We start from the raw sequence: 17,409 nt of genomic DNA on the forward strand, positions 1-17,409 counted from the left end.
TTAGCTATTCAGCACATTAGCCTGGGTGCTGAAACATCTACTGTTCTTTAATATGGAGAAAAAGGATGTATGACATTACAATGCATGCTTTTACCACGCATGCCTTTACAATGCAGTTTTTACAACGCATGCCTTTACAACGCATAGCGCTTAGGGGTGCTGGATAGTGACTCATTTTTAAATTGTTTCTTTGCCGCCAAGTGTTCGCTGGATGGAAGCGACCCCCCCAGAGGGAATTGTGAAGCTCTAAGGACTACCAAGGACTTTGCCGACCTCGCCGGACCCGCTTCGCGGGTCCCGCAGCGCCTCGTGTCTTTGAGGCAGCATCTTGAGTGGGAGCCAGTATCGAGGAGCGGGCAGGTGAAAAGCCGGCGGGGCTGCGAGCACAGGCAGGGACTCCAGTCTCCAGGAGCCCCTGCGCGCCCATTTCACACACCTGGGCTGCTCTCCCCGCTGGCCACACCCCCCTGTCCACTAACCGATGACAGGCACTGACAGTGAATATAATTGAACATACTTCCCGCTTCGCGGGAGCGCGCGGGAGGGCGCCGGGAGAAGCCTGGGACAAGGGCGGGACCGTCTGTGGCCGTCCGGGGCCAGAGGAGGCCGGGCTGGGCCAGGGTATTGACATTTCCTCTTTTTACGCTGATGTTTTTTTAATTATTTATTTTCTTGTTGGCTGCCCACTGTTTTGTTGCTGCTAGCAGGGTGTTAAGGTATTAATAACGGGAGAGATAACATATTTTGTTTTTCTTATTTTATTATGAGTCACTCAGCCCCCCCAGGTGTGGGCATCATTGCACACGGCCCACTCGATAATTTTTTTTTAAAAACCACCAAGGAAGTAGATAGGGATCTCCTCCTCGCAGAGAGAAGAGCTGAGCGACGACGCTCAATTGAGCACCTGAAGACAATCCAACTGCCCACCTCCTCAGACTCAAACCTCACTCAGGTTACGGATGCCCGAGGGTTGAGTTCTATTGAGGATGATGGTACTGACATTAACCAAACTCCTAGTATATTTAGGTTTCCCATTATCTCGCCGCCATGTGTTAGTGCAACTAGTGGAGACCAGTTGGTCTGTATTCCCATTGATCATTCGAGCTTTGATGATACAAACATCCCCGATAGCCAATCCAAGGACCTTGATCCATGTCCCACATTGCACAACTCGTCACTGGTTTGCACTGAATCCGATGAGAACTTACCCTCGAGGAATGTATGTGACGTTGCTACTAAGTCTGATGATGTAAAGAGGGTGGTGCGTTCTCCTCCCAGAAAAAGAAGGAGAAAGGGTGGGGTAAAAAGGAAAGGCTAAAATCGCCAGTTATTAGTATCACCCCCACCCATTGTTATCCCCGACCAATTGATTTTATTTATTTTATTTATTTTTACCATTTATTAAGCGCACTGTTACCGGGCAGGTGTCCTGGCGCTGAAATGATGTGCTTTCTCCATGCGATGTTAGTCCCTATAGATTGAAAAGCCATGTTTTAATGTTCTTCCTAAATGTCATTAGGTCAGTGCTTTGTTTTAGGGGGAGGGGCATCTTATTCCAGATATCCGCTGCTCCGGAGATAAAACTGCGGCCTCCCCATCGAACTTTCCTAATGCGATCAGTCTTGACAAGCCATTTGTTAGATGATCTTAAATGTCGACCTGGCTTGTACAGCTGGAAGTGTTGTTGAAGGAAAGATGGACCTAGTCCATTCACTGCCTTGAACACTATGCACAATGCTTTGAACATCATACGTTTCCGTACTGGGAGCCAGTGCAATTTGCTCAGTTCCCCAGAAACGGAGGCAAACTTGGGTAGACCCGTGATTAAGCGAACAGCAGCATTTTGCAGTGTCTGTAGCTTATTCAGGATCCCTTGCTGTGCTTGTAAATACAGACTGTTGCAGTAGTCGAGGCGTGACAGCACTAATGCTGTCACGACAGTTTTCCTACTGCTAATGGAGAGAAAGGGGAGAATTTTCCTTATTGTTTTTATTATCCAGTGGACTGAGGATGAGAGGGCATTGACTTGTGCCTTAAAAGTAAGTTGTTTGTCAATGAGTATCCCTAGATTTTTTACTGTCGTGGCAGGTATGGGAAGATCTCCCATTTCTTGAGGCCACCAGTTGGGGGTCCATAAGTTGGTCTCATTGCCAAAGAGAAGAACCTCCGTCTTCGAAGAGTTCAATTTAAGGCAATTCCTGGCCATCCATGAGCTTACTGCGGTCATGCAGTCCTGAAATCTTGCTGCTATTCCCTCCTCTCGACCCGGGAGCAGAGATACCACAATTTGTGTATCATCTGCATAAGATGTAAGTTCAAAGCCAAATGACCGAATCACCGGGGCGAGGGAGGAGATGTAAATATTAAAGAGGGTAGGGCTCAGGGAGGAGCCCTGAGGAACCCCTCCTGGGAGTGTAAAAGGAGTGGATTCAAAATCTCCCAGGGCCACCACCTGAACCCTGTCCGAGAGGAAAGACTTCAGCAAGCTCAGCGCAACTCCCCGCACTCCGCAGCCTTCAAGGCGGTCCACCAAAATGCTATGGTGGACCGTATCGAAGGCCGCGGACAGATCGAGAAGCACCAAGACCGCCCGTCCGCCCATATCCATCACCTTCCTGATTTCTTCCGTGGACTTAATGAGGGCAGTCTCAGTGCTGTGGCCCTCCCTAAATCCATGTTGCGCCATGTCAAGCCCCTGAGAGGATCTGAGGAAATCACAGAGCTGAGCATTCATGATCCCACCTCATGTAGAGTTACCGGCGCCAGAATTACAAAACTTGGCTACTCCTGATTTAGCTATTGAAGGGTTTAATGAGGTGACTTGCACCACTATAGAGAAGCTCATTAAATCATATATGTTACCTTTGCTGGAGCGTGTTAGGATTATGAGTGACAAATTGGATCGCCTATTGGTGTCCTCGGAGTTAATACAACCATCTACTTCAGTAAAGGGCAAGGGCCCATCCACGAATCCACAAAGTACTATACACACGGCAGGTAATATAAACACCACTACCAGTCAGCATCCTAATAGTACAACCAATGTAGCCAATTTCTCAAACAAAGTATCGGCACTGGCTGTTAAACCCCCAAGACCAGCTAGTACGGCCAATGCGAAACCCAGGGTGGTTGTTAACAAACCTCCCCTACAGGGAGCAGTGCAACAACCAAAGAAAGGGGAGGGCAAATCTGCTAGCTCTAATAGTAAACCCCACAAACCCCCATCACGGAGGCATAATGTGGACTTACCACCGGATTCCATGAACTACGTTATAGTAATGACGGGTGTGCCACCAGTCTCGGAAGGGGATCGGGAAAACAATGAAAGCTTAAAAAATAAAGTCATCTTCTGGCTAAAAACAAACAGACCCCTTCCTGCACATCTCAATGGGGACATTGTTTCGGTCAGAAGATGTCAATGGGTGGGGGTTCGCCCAAAGGATATAGAGGGAGACATAGTGATTATCAACTTTAGGGACAATAGAGTAGTATCCCATATCTCAGATTGGTTTGTAGGAAAACACGTGGGAGGGGTTTCCACTAGGAACCTTAGCTATTTTTATCCTGAGACCCTGATTAATCTAACTGAACAACCCCACGTTAAAAATACCAAAAGTCTCCTCAAATGGTCTAACTTTACATCTAGTTTTCATGGTCCTCAAATTAACCCAGAGGAACAGTATCGTTCCTACACCCAATCTAGCTACAACTGTCCTCCTCAAACACCAGGTTGGGCTAAAATTAATTCCCAACCTCCTGGCCCCCCAGCCTTATTGAGCTATCCTGTTCCTAATAAATCTCTGTACCCCATAGTTCCTATCAACCCTGTTTTTCCTCAGCTTCAACAGCCTCCAAACTTCTACCCAGTATATCATTATCCACCTAGCCTAAACCCTAAAGACCACTGGAGCATCCCGTTGAGAAACCTTTATGACCCCTTATCAGGGTTATCGACTAATGATTGACCAGCACTGTCGACAAGGGATGATGAATCTAATTCTGATTATATGGGTGGGGGGGTTGCTTTGATTAATTCACTAATCATTACTGGAAGTTTTGATAAACAACCTTGTAATTGCACGGAGGGGGGCACGGTTTACCCAGTGGAGACAGACACACTGGACAGAGCATCATCCTCTACGCCTACAATGAACGTCACCACAGTGGGTGCAAACCCAAAGCCAAGTATTCAGGCAGGTACGATAATGCCTGGTACGATCTTAGCTGCCCCTGTGCCCGAATCACCCCCTCCCCAGTTTAACGATTCCCACCCTATTGAGATTACTAACCAGTGTGATCGAGTGTGCAACAAGGGTACCGTCATGGGATGTTGGAACATTGCAGGTATCGAATCTCGTACATGTATTCCTGATTGGGTTGAGTTCATCTCGCAAGGAGATATTTGGTGTTTTCAGGAGACTTGGGCAACCCTTCCAGTGTATCTCCAAGGCTTCCTGAATTTTAATAAACCTGCGACCAAAGGTTTAAGAGGTCGGGCCATGGGTGGCATCACAACTTGGGTTCGCCAAGCTGCAGGTGTAACTGTCAAAGAAATTTTTATTGATTGTTCTGATTTATTGATAGTTAGTATTCGAACTTGCAGTGGGCTGGATATAATGTTGATTAATGTATATGCTAGGGGAACCACGGGTGGCAGAGTTTCTCACACCCTTACTTGTTTAGATGATTTTTTAAGTTCCACCATAAATACTGGTCATGTAGTGGTGATGGGTGACCTTAATACCTGCTTCGAACCATTAAGTAAAGATGATGGGTTATTAACCGAAGCAGAGGATCTGACATGGGGGATCCCACAACTCGACCTATCACCGATTAACAAATGGTCCCAAGCAGCTACATATATCAAGGGTCTCTGTTTGAACTGGGGCCTTCGTGCACTTAATGGACGTGTTAGCTCGGACAGGATGGGCAGACATACATTCTCCAATGGTAGACACAGTAGTCGCATTGACTACATTTTAGTTGATATTAAGATGTGGCCTGTGGTTTTGGATATGGCGGTTAAACCACGCCAAGAAAGTGACCATGAACCCCTGGTGGCAGAATTGAAGGATTTTAGTTTTGTAGGGACGGCTGTACGACAGCCCAATCCTGTACAGGAGGCGGTAGTACTTACGAACGATATGAGGAGGGTGCGCTGGCCAAAGGTTTCGGTAGACGTGGAAGCACGCAAAAAGATCAGAGCTTTGGTCTCAAACTCTCTGGTAGAAATTGAAAAGTGTGATAACCAGGAACTGCTGAACTTAACTATCACAGACATTCATGCTAGCCTGTTTCTGTCCCTAAAATCTTTGTTTGTTAAGTATGTTGCAAACAAAGGGAGAGGGAAGGTCAAGAAACCATTAAATTGGTTTAATGATGCCTGCAAGGAGTGCCATGCAGATCTGTTTAAGGCTTTAAAATCAAAGAACCCTGCCCTAATTAAAGCAAGTAGGAAGGCTTTTAATGAAGCCAAACGTCATGCCAAAGCTGCTTGGGATGACGAGCACTTGACATCTCTTGCCGAGGCCTGTGGCTCCAGGAACTTACAGCAGTTCTGGCACCTCCTTAGGTGGGGGAGCTCACAGGATGATCGCCCAAGCCCCGCTTCTGTTGAACCACAAAAATGGGTGACCCACTTTGTGGAACAATTTAGATGTCGTAATACAGCGCATATTTCTATCAGCTGGCCATTATCTCATGACACTCTTGTGTTCTCGGCTAATGAAGTCGAAGCAGTCTTGAAAGCCATCCCTAGGGGAAAAGCGCCTGGTCCAGACTGTATCCCAGCGGATATTTTCCAGCAGGATCATGATCTCTGGGTACCATACCTGGTGCGTTTGGTAAACGCATTGGCAACGGACGCCAGAGTACCCGATTCCTGGGCCGGCGCTGAAATATTGCCTATCTTTAAGAAGGGCGATCGGTCGGTTCCATCCAACTACCGGCCGATCAGTCTAATAGACGCGGTACAGAAGATCATAACCCGTCTTGTGCTCACTAGGATACAGGCATGGATAGAGGAGTATGATATCCTCACCCCTCTTCAAGCCGGGTTTAGACCCCACGTGAGCACCTTGGATCAGGCATTTCGATTCATGCTTCTGTATTGGAAGACGGTCACCCTGGGTAAAGGCAACCTATACGCGGCCTTCGTGGACCTAAGGTCAGCGTTTGACTTGGTCCCGAGGGCAGGCTTATGGAAATCTTTATTGGATATGGGTATGCCCCCCATCTTGGTACGACTCATCGTTAACCTTCATGCCCAGACCTTTGCATATGTGCGATGGGGAAAACCGGGTGAGGTGACGGAGAATTTTCCAGTGGCCAAAGGTGTCAGGCAAGGCTGTGTCTTGGCACCCACCTTGTTTTCCCTATATATCAACGGGGTTACTAAATACTATGACAACTTTTCCACGGATGCCCCAAGCTTGGCTGGAGCGAAAATCCCCCTGCTCATGTTCGCTGATGATACTCTCCTGATTTCACGAACAAGGCAGGGTTTGCAGAAAGCTCTGTTAAGATTCGAGGATTTCTGCAGCGAACATGAGCTGCAGAAAAACCAAAACCAAATTTATGGTTTTAAGAGGGCACAGACAAATAAATGCCAGGGTCTCCATGGGGGATATCCCCCTGGAGCAGACAAAACATTTCACCTACCTGGGAGTCACCTTTAGTGAGACTTTGAGCTGGACACATCAGATCGAGCTCATGACCTTGAAGCATCAGCAGCTGGGTGGGGCTTTGATTAAGGAACACAAAGGGTCATTTACAAGGCCAATGTCCCCTCTCCTTAAGATCTACGGTGGCAAGATTCTATCAGCAGTTTTATATGGAGCGGAACTGTGGGGTGGTAGTAACTTGGACCCACTAAGACATGCTCAAAATGAATTTATAAGAATGACAACGGGTCTGCCCCAGTCAACTCCATTAATTCCCCTTTTTTACGATCTGGGGTGCCAACCGGTAGAGGACCTAGCAAGACTTCGCCCCCTATCATTCTGGCGTCGTCTTTGGACAACGCCGGAACTCCATCACTATGCTAAAGCTTGTCTGGAGGTAAGAAACAGCCCCGGTGCCACAAATATTAGCTGGTTCAGAGACCTTAAGGCTACTCTAACAGCTCTGGGGCATGGTGACCTATGGTCTGCACCGGAAACAGCTAAATTCCCTCCAAAAAAGGTTCTCAAACATAGTTACTGGGAGTGGGTGTTACATAACAGGTACTCTAAAACGAGTTCAAGTAGCCTCACAGGTCTGTTCATGGTATTTAAGGATAAGCCCAAGTTGGAAGGGTACTGGGATCTAATAACAAAACCCGCGGATCGCAAATTATTCTTCCAATTTAGATGCGGCTCGTTGCCTCTTGGGGATTTTACCAAAAAGTGGGGTACAGAAAGGTCGGGGTTCTGTCCCAAGTGTCATGGTATTGGGGAAACCCTGAGTCATTTTTTATATGTCTGCCCACTTTATTCCGCCCCCAGAGCCAAATGGCTTAGGCCGGTAGGCAGAAATTTGGGCACAAGATCGGCTGGGGAAGCAAATAGATTGTTAATGACCAATTTGGATCCTCTGATAGTTGTGGGTGTGGCCAAATTTTTGAGGTGGGCGTGGCTGATTAGAAGTAGGCTCATTAAAAGCAATCTAACGGGATCGTAAGGCTGTGTCTCCTGAATTGGAGTCCTGTATTTTGTTGCATTTATGCGTCTCTGTAATTATTGTATATATATGTAAGAAGCTGATTAGTACGTTAATGATTTAATACTTGTTTTAACTGTTTTATATGTTTAAATGTATTTTATGTCTTTTATGATGAACTAATCGAATAAAGACTTCTTGAACTGAACTGACTAGTTTAATTTACTATTCCAACTCCAGTCCCCGTGGATAGTAGGGAAGGTGTTGGATATTAAATTAAATCTATTCCCTATCCTAGAGCGCCCCCCAGCGCTATGCGTTGTAATGACATGTGTTGTAATAGTTGCGTCGTAAAGGCACTGCGTGGTAAAAGTTGCGTTGTAAAGGATGTTTCCCGGAGGAAAAGTAAGGACCAACCTGCGTGACATGCCAGGAATTGGAACACAGGAAGAGAACTATTACCTTTCAGCATGAAATAGTATAGTCCAAAACTCTGTTTTTAATATAAAACCAGGGCCTTTGGTGGTCATATCACTGAAAATACACGACTTGAGAAAAATATTATTGTCTACGGGTGCTCGTGGAAGACAATTTCTATGGACTAGAATCTAGAGAATGCTAAAGTGATTCTGGTATTTTACTGACCTCTGCTGGTTGTTTTCTATCAAGAAAGGTAAATAGAAGCAGTTGCCAGAAAAATAGAAAAAAGAAAGTTCCTCAGCAGAAAGCAAGTGTGGTATTTTACTGACCTCTACTGGTCATTTTCTATTAAGACAGTTAAATAGAGGCAGTTGAACAAGCAGAAAGCAATTCAGGTATTTTACTGACCTCTGCTGGTTGTTTTCTATCAATACAGTTAAATAGAGGCAGTTGAACAGAAAAAAAGTCCCTTCGCGGAAACTAACAAATCCTAGGGCTGTTCTCTAGAGCCCACAAAGTACATACACATATAAGTATATACTAAAGTATATACAAGAGGTCTTGAATGCTCAACCTAAAATTACCTGAAAGAACTGAGAATGATGTTGTATGAAAGAAACACCATAAATATACATTTTAATGTGCAAAGTAAAGTCCATGTCTGTTTTCTAATGGTGGCGAACTTTTGGATTACTGCATAAACAGAAACAAACGGTATATAAGCATAATTACATTTCAAAAGCAAGTTCTATGTCCAAATGTGTGAAAGAAAGGAACATGCAGATTTTGTCTGCTTCTGCTTCAATGTAATTTCTTTTTTACGCAATCCATCTACATATATTACTTTGACAACTTATACATATGTATGATTACACTTAAACTCTATTATCATGAATGAACCATAAAAAATATATTGCAAATGAAGGAGAAACACTTGTTTATGTAACCCACGCTGCTTTCATGTCCAGTGCCAAGACACTTACATTGAATGCAGACATATTTCGAGGCGCTCTCAGTGCTCTCAACTATCCGGTTACATCTAACTTTGCATAAACAGAACATAACTTTGAATTCCAAAAGGGCAGTTTGAGACATGGTGCAGCAATCTGCTAATTATAGTTAACGTCAATGTGTTCAACCAACTTAAAATATAAAATGTTTCACCAGGAATAATAAACAACAACAAAGGAGTGACTCGAGTCAGACCAGGAAACCCCTGATCCGACACATCAAAGAAGTTCAGGGCACAAACCAGTGTTTTTAAAAGAACCCTCAGTCACCGCCCTGGCCGGTGACATGCTTCATCATAGGGTTCCACCAGGAGGGCCTAATGCCTCCCTGGTGTGTTTCTATGCTTGATGTTACAGAGGAGCAGAAAAAACAAAGGTATTGTTTGTGTGGGGAAGTGAAGATTAAAAGACCACTAGCTCTAGCCTATCCACTATTTTATTCAAGGCTGGCCAATCGTCATTAAAAAGAGTGAACGGATGCAAACTGAATCTATAAAATAGCCAGAGTCATCCGATTTACGTGTAAAAAGTTGGTCAACATGTTTCTGCTTTTCTTTGCTAATTGCTAAGCATTCATCAGGACCTATTGGTGGTTCCTCGGCGGTATGCGCACCCTAAGGCGCACCCTGACCTGGGGAACAATCAGTAATAAACAACTCACGGTTTATACCAGAGTGAACATTTCTTGGTTTCATTAGACCATTAGAGCCTGCAAATGAAAAAAAAAACACTTATTCAGCATTAAAATAGACACAAATCTTTTCAACAGGCAAACATTCTGTAACAGTATGATAAGGCCCAAATTGTAATTGTGCTCAGAAAATCAATAAATACATCAATCAACTGAACAACTGCTTATCAAAAAGGTTATCCAAAAGGTACAGGGATATTGTCTAACTGTACCATAATTCACATGTTTTTGGGTTGCCAATTAGAGAGCTAAACTCGCGAAAAATGGGTCTAACATTTATATATTTTTTCGCTAATGTAGTAAAATATTTTTACAGTTGGCTTATCAATTGTTAGCATCCAATTTCGGATGAATTGCTCATTTTCACAAATGCTCCGCTACAATTTAATACAGTATACCATGGCACTCGACATAGTTACAATCCCGTCCGCCAAGGCGGTGTTCACAACACATAACGAGTGCAGTAGGCACACAAACAAACATAACACTATGGAGAAAAAGAAGAGCTTACATTTGCTCGTATGGTGAAAGTCGTCATGGGTCCTTAAAGGAGGGGGAACGTACATCCGGGTATCTAAGGCACAGAAAGCCAAAGTATTATGAGCCCGTTGCGATCATTATAACAGGGTAAACAGGTGGGAGGGGCGATATAGCAACCACGTTAGTACTTACTTCCCACTTTGTAAGCTCCTGCTGCAGACCTATCCGGTCCTCCTTTGCCCGAATGTTGGCGAGCACTTAGACTCCCTGTATACAAATACACGAAGCTGAGTCACGTGATTACGTGTACTAGGGGAGAAGGGTTGGCCTAACGGCTAAGGCGCTCGACCTCGGACCTGGGGATCTGGGTTCGAGTCTCGGTAACGACGCCAATAACCCCCTGTGATTCTCGGCAAATCACTTAATCTTCCCGTGCCTAAAAAAATGAAAGTGTGTCCTCATGTAACGTAACTGGTGCTATGTAAAGCGCTCTGATAACTGATTCGGTTCGGTTCTAGTACGCGCTATATAAAACTCCCCAAAAAAAAACAAATAAAAAAAAAACCTGTGACGTGTTTCCTGTTTAACGGGTACAGATTTCAACAACTAGTACGCTACCCATCAGTGTGAAAAAAAGTTAAAACTTTATTGATTAGTGGTAAACAGGGACTACTGATGGCTCTAAGCCTCCTGTGTAGAAGAAAAATCTCCTGTATAGAAAAACAAAAAAACAAAAATATAGGCCCCATTGGTATGGTAAATTAATAATACAAGTGAAACCTCAATGCACCGTCACATTTATTATATGGAACTGCGCATAATGTGCTTCTCGTTAGTCAAAGTTTTTAACACCACCATAACAGGACAGAACCCCATTCTTTAAAGGCGGGAAAAATCAGTTCGGAACGGTCTAATGATTTATCTTTTATCAAGTCCAGATAGAAAATGATGTCATACACAACCCGCAGTAAGCATAAAAAAGGGCCACTCATAGTACTTTTATAGCCAAACCAGCAGCCTTAGCATTAAGTCTGTAGACAGCAACACGCTGATGTGGACCCTCAAGGGTGCAATTTCTGGCAGTGTTACAACACTTTAGATGATGAATATAAAATTAACATTGCTTTCGAAAAAAAGTGCTGAGAGTTGGTATGTAGGGCGAGTATGGAAGCTTACGACCCAATTTCGAAACAAATCAACAGAGTACACATTCAGAATTTACACAATTGACTGCTGAGTTTACAAAGGATCAACGTTTTAGAACCGAACCCCATCGAATACTGTCATTTAGTCCGGTGTGGTTGGTGGACAGTCGAGAGATCCACCTCTGCTCTTTCTCAAAGAGAGATTGCTGAAGAGTAGTTCCAAGAGGTAACTGTTCAATCACTGTCCAACGTAAATCATTGGTGGTGTGCTGTAATGCAAGGAAATGATCTGTTAATTTTGTGTTGTTTTTCTTACAACGAATATTGCTGCGATGCTCGCAAATTTGTTGTTTTATTCTTCTCGTGGTCATTCCCACGTATCTAAACCCACACGGACACGTGATCAGATACACCACAATCGTGGAATTGCAGTTCGTGTGGGAATTTTGTTGCCATTGTTTGCCTGGCTCCAGATTAAGGTGCTTCGATGCTGATGTTAAAATTAAATGGCAAACACTACACGCGCCACAAGGAAAATGGCCCACCACTGGGGGTAGGCCCCATGCGTTCAAGACAGTTGTTTGTCTATCGGTGGTTTCAATTCTGGGTCGAGTATGGACTAACGCATCCCTTAGGCTGCTTGCCCGTTTGTATGAAAATAAAGGTTTCTCCCATTGGTGATTGTTACTCTCCAGGATGTTCCAATGCTTTCAAATTGATTTGCTCACAGCATTCGATGCAGCATTAAAAGTGGTCACGCACGTTAGCGGTGGGAGTTCTTCTACTCGGGAGATGTTGTCTTCCAATAATGCTTCTTATTTTGATTGCGAGCTCTTTTGCAACTCTTCATGAGAATCCTTTCAGGATAGCCTCGATTTTGGAGTTTCTTTGTAAGATCTTTGGCTTGGATTTTAAAGACTGAGATCTCACTCCAATTGTGTCACAGCCTTAAATACTGACCAAAAGGGAGATTTTCCCGTAAGGGGCGGGGATGATAGCTCGTGAAATGGAGCAGATTATTCTTAGCCGTAGGCTTATGATGCGTTCTCGAATGTTGTTGGTTTCCCACCTTCAAAATTACTACATCGAGAAACACCATTTCTTCTGCATGATAGGAATGCATACATTTCAAGTTTGCATCACATGTGTTAATCCAGGTGAAGAAGTCAAGAACAACAGCCTCAGGACCCTGCCAGATGATAAACACGTCATCTATGTATCTTCTCTAGAAAGATACATAGTGATGAAATGGATTGCGAACGGATTGTATATGTCTGCTTTCAAAATAAAATACATATAATCCAGCAACACTTGGGGCAAAAGTACTGCTCATTGACGTGCCCGTAGTTTGAAGATACAAGACCCCTTGATATTAAAAAACATTCTTTTTGAGTGCCAACGTGGCACAGTCAATGACAAACTGCTTCGGAGTGATGTAATCCCAAATGCTGGTTTCCAAAGTAGTCTCAATCACTCTGATGGTGGAGTCTTGAGGAATTGAAGTATAAAGGCTTTCTATATCCAATGTTACAAGGAAGGTGGAATCTCCTGTGATCACAACATCTTGTAGTAAATCCAAGAGATTCTTGGTATCTTTAAGATACGTGCTTGTCGCTTGGATCAGTAGTTTAAAGAATAAGTCGCAATACTGGGACAGCGGCTCGAGGAGGGAACCCATACCCGAAACTATGGGTCTCCCTGGTGGTGGCAGCCTGTTCTTATGGGTCTTCGGCAGGGTATAGAAATAGGGGATTGTACCCTTAATAGTAGTCATAAAATCAGCCTCATATTTGCTAATATATCCTTGGCCTTCAGCTTTACTCACCAGCGACGAAATTGTGTCGCGAAGTGATTGTGTAGGATCCATCAAGAGTCGAGTATAGCTGACTTCATCCGATAAGAGGCGCCTACATTCGGTGTCGTAGGCTTCAACATCCTGCACCACTATGCCTCCGCCTTTGTTGGCAGTTTTTATTACAATGTTCTGGTTGTTTTTCAAAGATTCAATAGCGCGAAACTCGCCGATTTTCATGTTCTTAAATACATCTGCTTCCTCAAAGGCTTCGATGTTGTTAAAAACAGCTTGCTCAAAAGCCGTAATTTCAGGAGGAATTAGTGTGGGGTGGGGGTACAAAAGTAGATTTGACCCGAAAACCTGTGTCACCTCGATTGTCCTGTGTGCCTTGTGTTTCTTGTTTCTCGGAAAAACTCTTAATTTTTAGTTTGCGAAAAAACTCCGCAAGTTCGCAGTTTCATTTAAAGCGATCTAATCTTGCAGTAGGTATGAAGCCTAGGCCCTTTTCCAGTACCGCTTGTTCATCTGGAGATAGGGTGCCTGATGAAAGATTGGTCACTAGGCTTTCGCGTTGCTTGGGCCTGCCTGCTGTCCCCGTGTTTTGCTCCTGGTGTTGTCTCCCACTGCCTCTTCCTGCTCCCAGTGTACTTGATTGATGCCTCGCCTTCGACCCCGTCCCCTCCGGCCGCTCTCTAAAAAAGGAGGGCGATATGTGTTCTGCTGGAACTGTGGGTGAGGAAAGAAGGCGGGGTTCCACCCCATCATCGGGTGGAATTGTGGTGGTTGAAAAGTGTTGGGATAATTACCCCCCCCCCGGGCATGGGGGAATGGTGGCCTCGCTTGTTGGTACTGCTGCTGCATCCTATTCCTGCCTTTTCCACGTTGGCGGGATCGATAGCTGTCCCCACTTGAACCACTGGCGGTAGAATTGCCATCAGAACCATCTCTGCTCTGATCATTTTTAGTGGGCGGGCTGTAGTCAGGACTCGTATATGGGTAAACCTTCGAATAAGACCACCTTGTAAGGTCCTTTTGAAACTTTTGGGCCTTTGATTGAGTGAGTGACTCTTTGTATTCATTTATTTCTTTATTCAATTCGTGCAGGCGCTTTTTATAGCCTGTCAGTGTGGTTCTGAAATGTGTCTCTGTCAATTCAATCTCAACCATGATTGCCTCTGAGAGTCTTAATGAAGTTTTTATAATCAGGACAAGCCAGTCGCGGGTACAGTGCCACGCGATCTGGGCCCACTCCTTTCTAAATTGTGCGTCATCTAAAAAGATGCGGGTGCATTTGTTACTAAAAGACCTTTGGGTGCTATATTATTTCTCAAGTAGGAAGCCAATATTGTGCCATGCAAGATGGTTCGTATGCAACTTCTTTTCTGGTCAGTCAATTTATCCCACTCGGTAGTCTGTGAGATAGTTTGTGCAATTGTAGGGTCTGCAAAAAGTGAGGGGTCTGCCAGAAGGGCATCCACTTCCTCGTTAGAATATGACAGACCTAAGTTCTCCATAGTGCTATGAAAGTTGTTGCTCAAAGCGAGAGCGAACAATGAGTGAAAAGAGTAGAAAACTTTGTGTATATACACAGTAAGAATCTCTCACAGCTGTGCGCTGCAGAAAATACTTAATAACAACAAGAGAGAGAGGGAAAGGACACTCCTGAACCCCCTGTAAATCAATAAACAACAACAAAGGAGTGACTCGAGTCAGACCAGGAAACCCCTGATCCGACACATCAAAGTAGCTCAGGGCACAAACCAGTGTTTTTAAAAGAACCCTCACTCACCGACCTGGTCGGTGACATGCTTCTTCATAGGGTTCCACCAGGAGTGCCTAATGCCTCCCTGGTGTGCTTCTACGCTTAATGTTACAGCGTAGCAGAAAAAACAAAGGTTTTGTTTGTGTGGGGAAGTGAAGATTAAAAGACCACTAGCTCTAGCCTATCCACTATTTTATTCAAGGCTGGCCAATCATCATTAAAAAGATTGAACAGATGCAAACTGAATCTATAAAGTAACCAGTGTCATCCAATTTAGGTGTAAAAAGTTGGTCAACATGTTTCTGCTTTTCTATTGCTAAGCATTCATCAGGACCTATTGGTGGTTCCTCGGCGGTATGCGCACCCTAAGGCGCACCCTGACTGGGAAGCACCGCTTACAGCGGATATATCGCATTGCGCTGCCATTGCAACGTGGCTATTACATCGTGGACGACATCACATCGCATGTCATCAGGACGCATGCAAGTGCATTGCATTTCCATATACATCGTTAACGATTACATCGTGAATCGGGAATTGTGTTTACATCGTGAATCGGGAATTGTGCGAGCAGAATTTGTTTATTTAAGAGAGTTTATTTAATCAGCGCTTATGCGAAATGAATCGGGAATTGTGCGAGCAGAATTTGTTTATTTAAGAGAGTTTATTTAAACAGCGCTTATGCGAAATGAATGGGAAGCAGATATGATATAGCATAGCGCATATGCGAAATGAATGGGAAGCAGATATGATATTGCAATATGCGAGCACAAATGGGAATTACAGCGTCAATAACTACAACAAGATGTGGTCTGACGGATAGCTAGGCAGACTTTGGTGCTGTCAGACAAGGTTCGAGCCTACACTCATAGCAAGATAATAGCTTTCAATATACAAGCAGAATTGTGTTCATACTTATGCGAAATGAATGGGAAGCAGATATGATATAGCATAGCGCATATGCGAAATGAATGGGAAGCAGATATGATATTGTAATATGCAAGCACAAATGGGAATTACAGCGTCAATAACTACAACAAGATGTGGTCTGACGGATAGCTAGGCAGACTTTGGTGCTGTCAGACAAAGTTCGAGCCTACACTCATAGCAAGATAATAGCTTTCAATATGCGAGCAGAATTGTGTTCATAATTTTTTTAAGAGAGTTTATTTAAGCAGGGCATATGCGAGCAGAATTGCGTTCATAAAATGGCATTTGTGTTTATTTAAGTAAATTGAAGCTAAATTTAATTATTAAACACGAGAGTTTATTTAATCAGCGCATATGCGAGCAGAATTGTGTTCATAAAATGGGAATTGTGTTTATTTAAGTAAATTGAAGCTAAATTGAAATATTAAACACGACAAGCAAAGCAGCGCCTATCCTTTATTGACATAAATGTGTAACTGCAACAACATGTAGCAATTACAGCGTCAATAACTACAACAAGATGTGGTCTGACGGATAGCTAGGCATACTTTGGTGCTGTCAGACAAGGTTCGAGCCTCCAATCATACACTCATAGCAAGATAATAAACTTCTTTTCTTAAAAGCTTTCATTTCATAACGCAGAATTGTGTTCATTTGGAAAAAAACAACTTGCAACGCAACGCGCACATTTGAGGTCATTTTTTAGAGCCTGGAATTGGGGCAAGGTGTGCTACATCCCCTCATCTCAAGATACTAACGTCAAATTAATACATCATATTTTATAAACATGGTGGGATGGGTGGATGGATGGGTGATGGTGGATTAATGGATGCATGGGTGGGTGCTGGGGGATGGATGGGCGAGTGGGTGGGATGGGTGGATGGATGGGTGGGTTGGTGGGATGGGTGGATGGATAGATGGGTGGTTGGGATGGGTGGATGGATGGGTGATGGTGGATTAATGGATGGATGAGTGGGCGCTGGAGGATGGATGGGTGGGTGGGTGGGATGGGTGGATGGATGGCTCGGTGGGTGGGATGGGTGGATGGATGGGTGATGGTGGATTAATGGATGGATGGGTGGGTGCTGTGGGTGGGATGGGTGGATGGATGGATGGGTGGGTGGGATGGGTGGATGGTGGATTAATGGATGGATGGGTGGGTGCTGGGGGATGGATGGGCGGGTGGGTGGGATGGGTGGATGGATGGGTGGGATGGGTGGATGGATGGGTGATGGTGGATTAATGGATGGATGGGTGGGTGCTGTGGGTGGGATGGATGGATGGGTGGGTGGGATGGGTGGATGGATGGGTGATGGTGGATTAATGGATGGATGGGTGGGTGCTGGGGAATGGGTGGGCGGGTGGGTGGGATGGGTGGATGGATGGGCGGGATGGGTGGATGGATGGGTGGGTGGGTGGATGGATGGGTGGGTGGGTGGGTGGGATGGGTGGATGGATGGGTGGGTGTGATGGGGGGATAGATGGCATACTGCAAGCATACCCGCTAAATAATTACGCCAATGTGTCATGCAAGAACA

This window comes from Lissotriton helveticus, chromosome 8 (genome assembly GCF_964261635.1).
Source record: "Lissotriton helveticus chromosome 8, aLisHel1.1, whole genome shotgun sequence".
NCBI classification, from domain to species: Eukaryota; Metazoa; Chordata; class Amphibia; order Caudata; family Salamandridae; genus Lissotriton; species Lissotriton helveticus.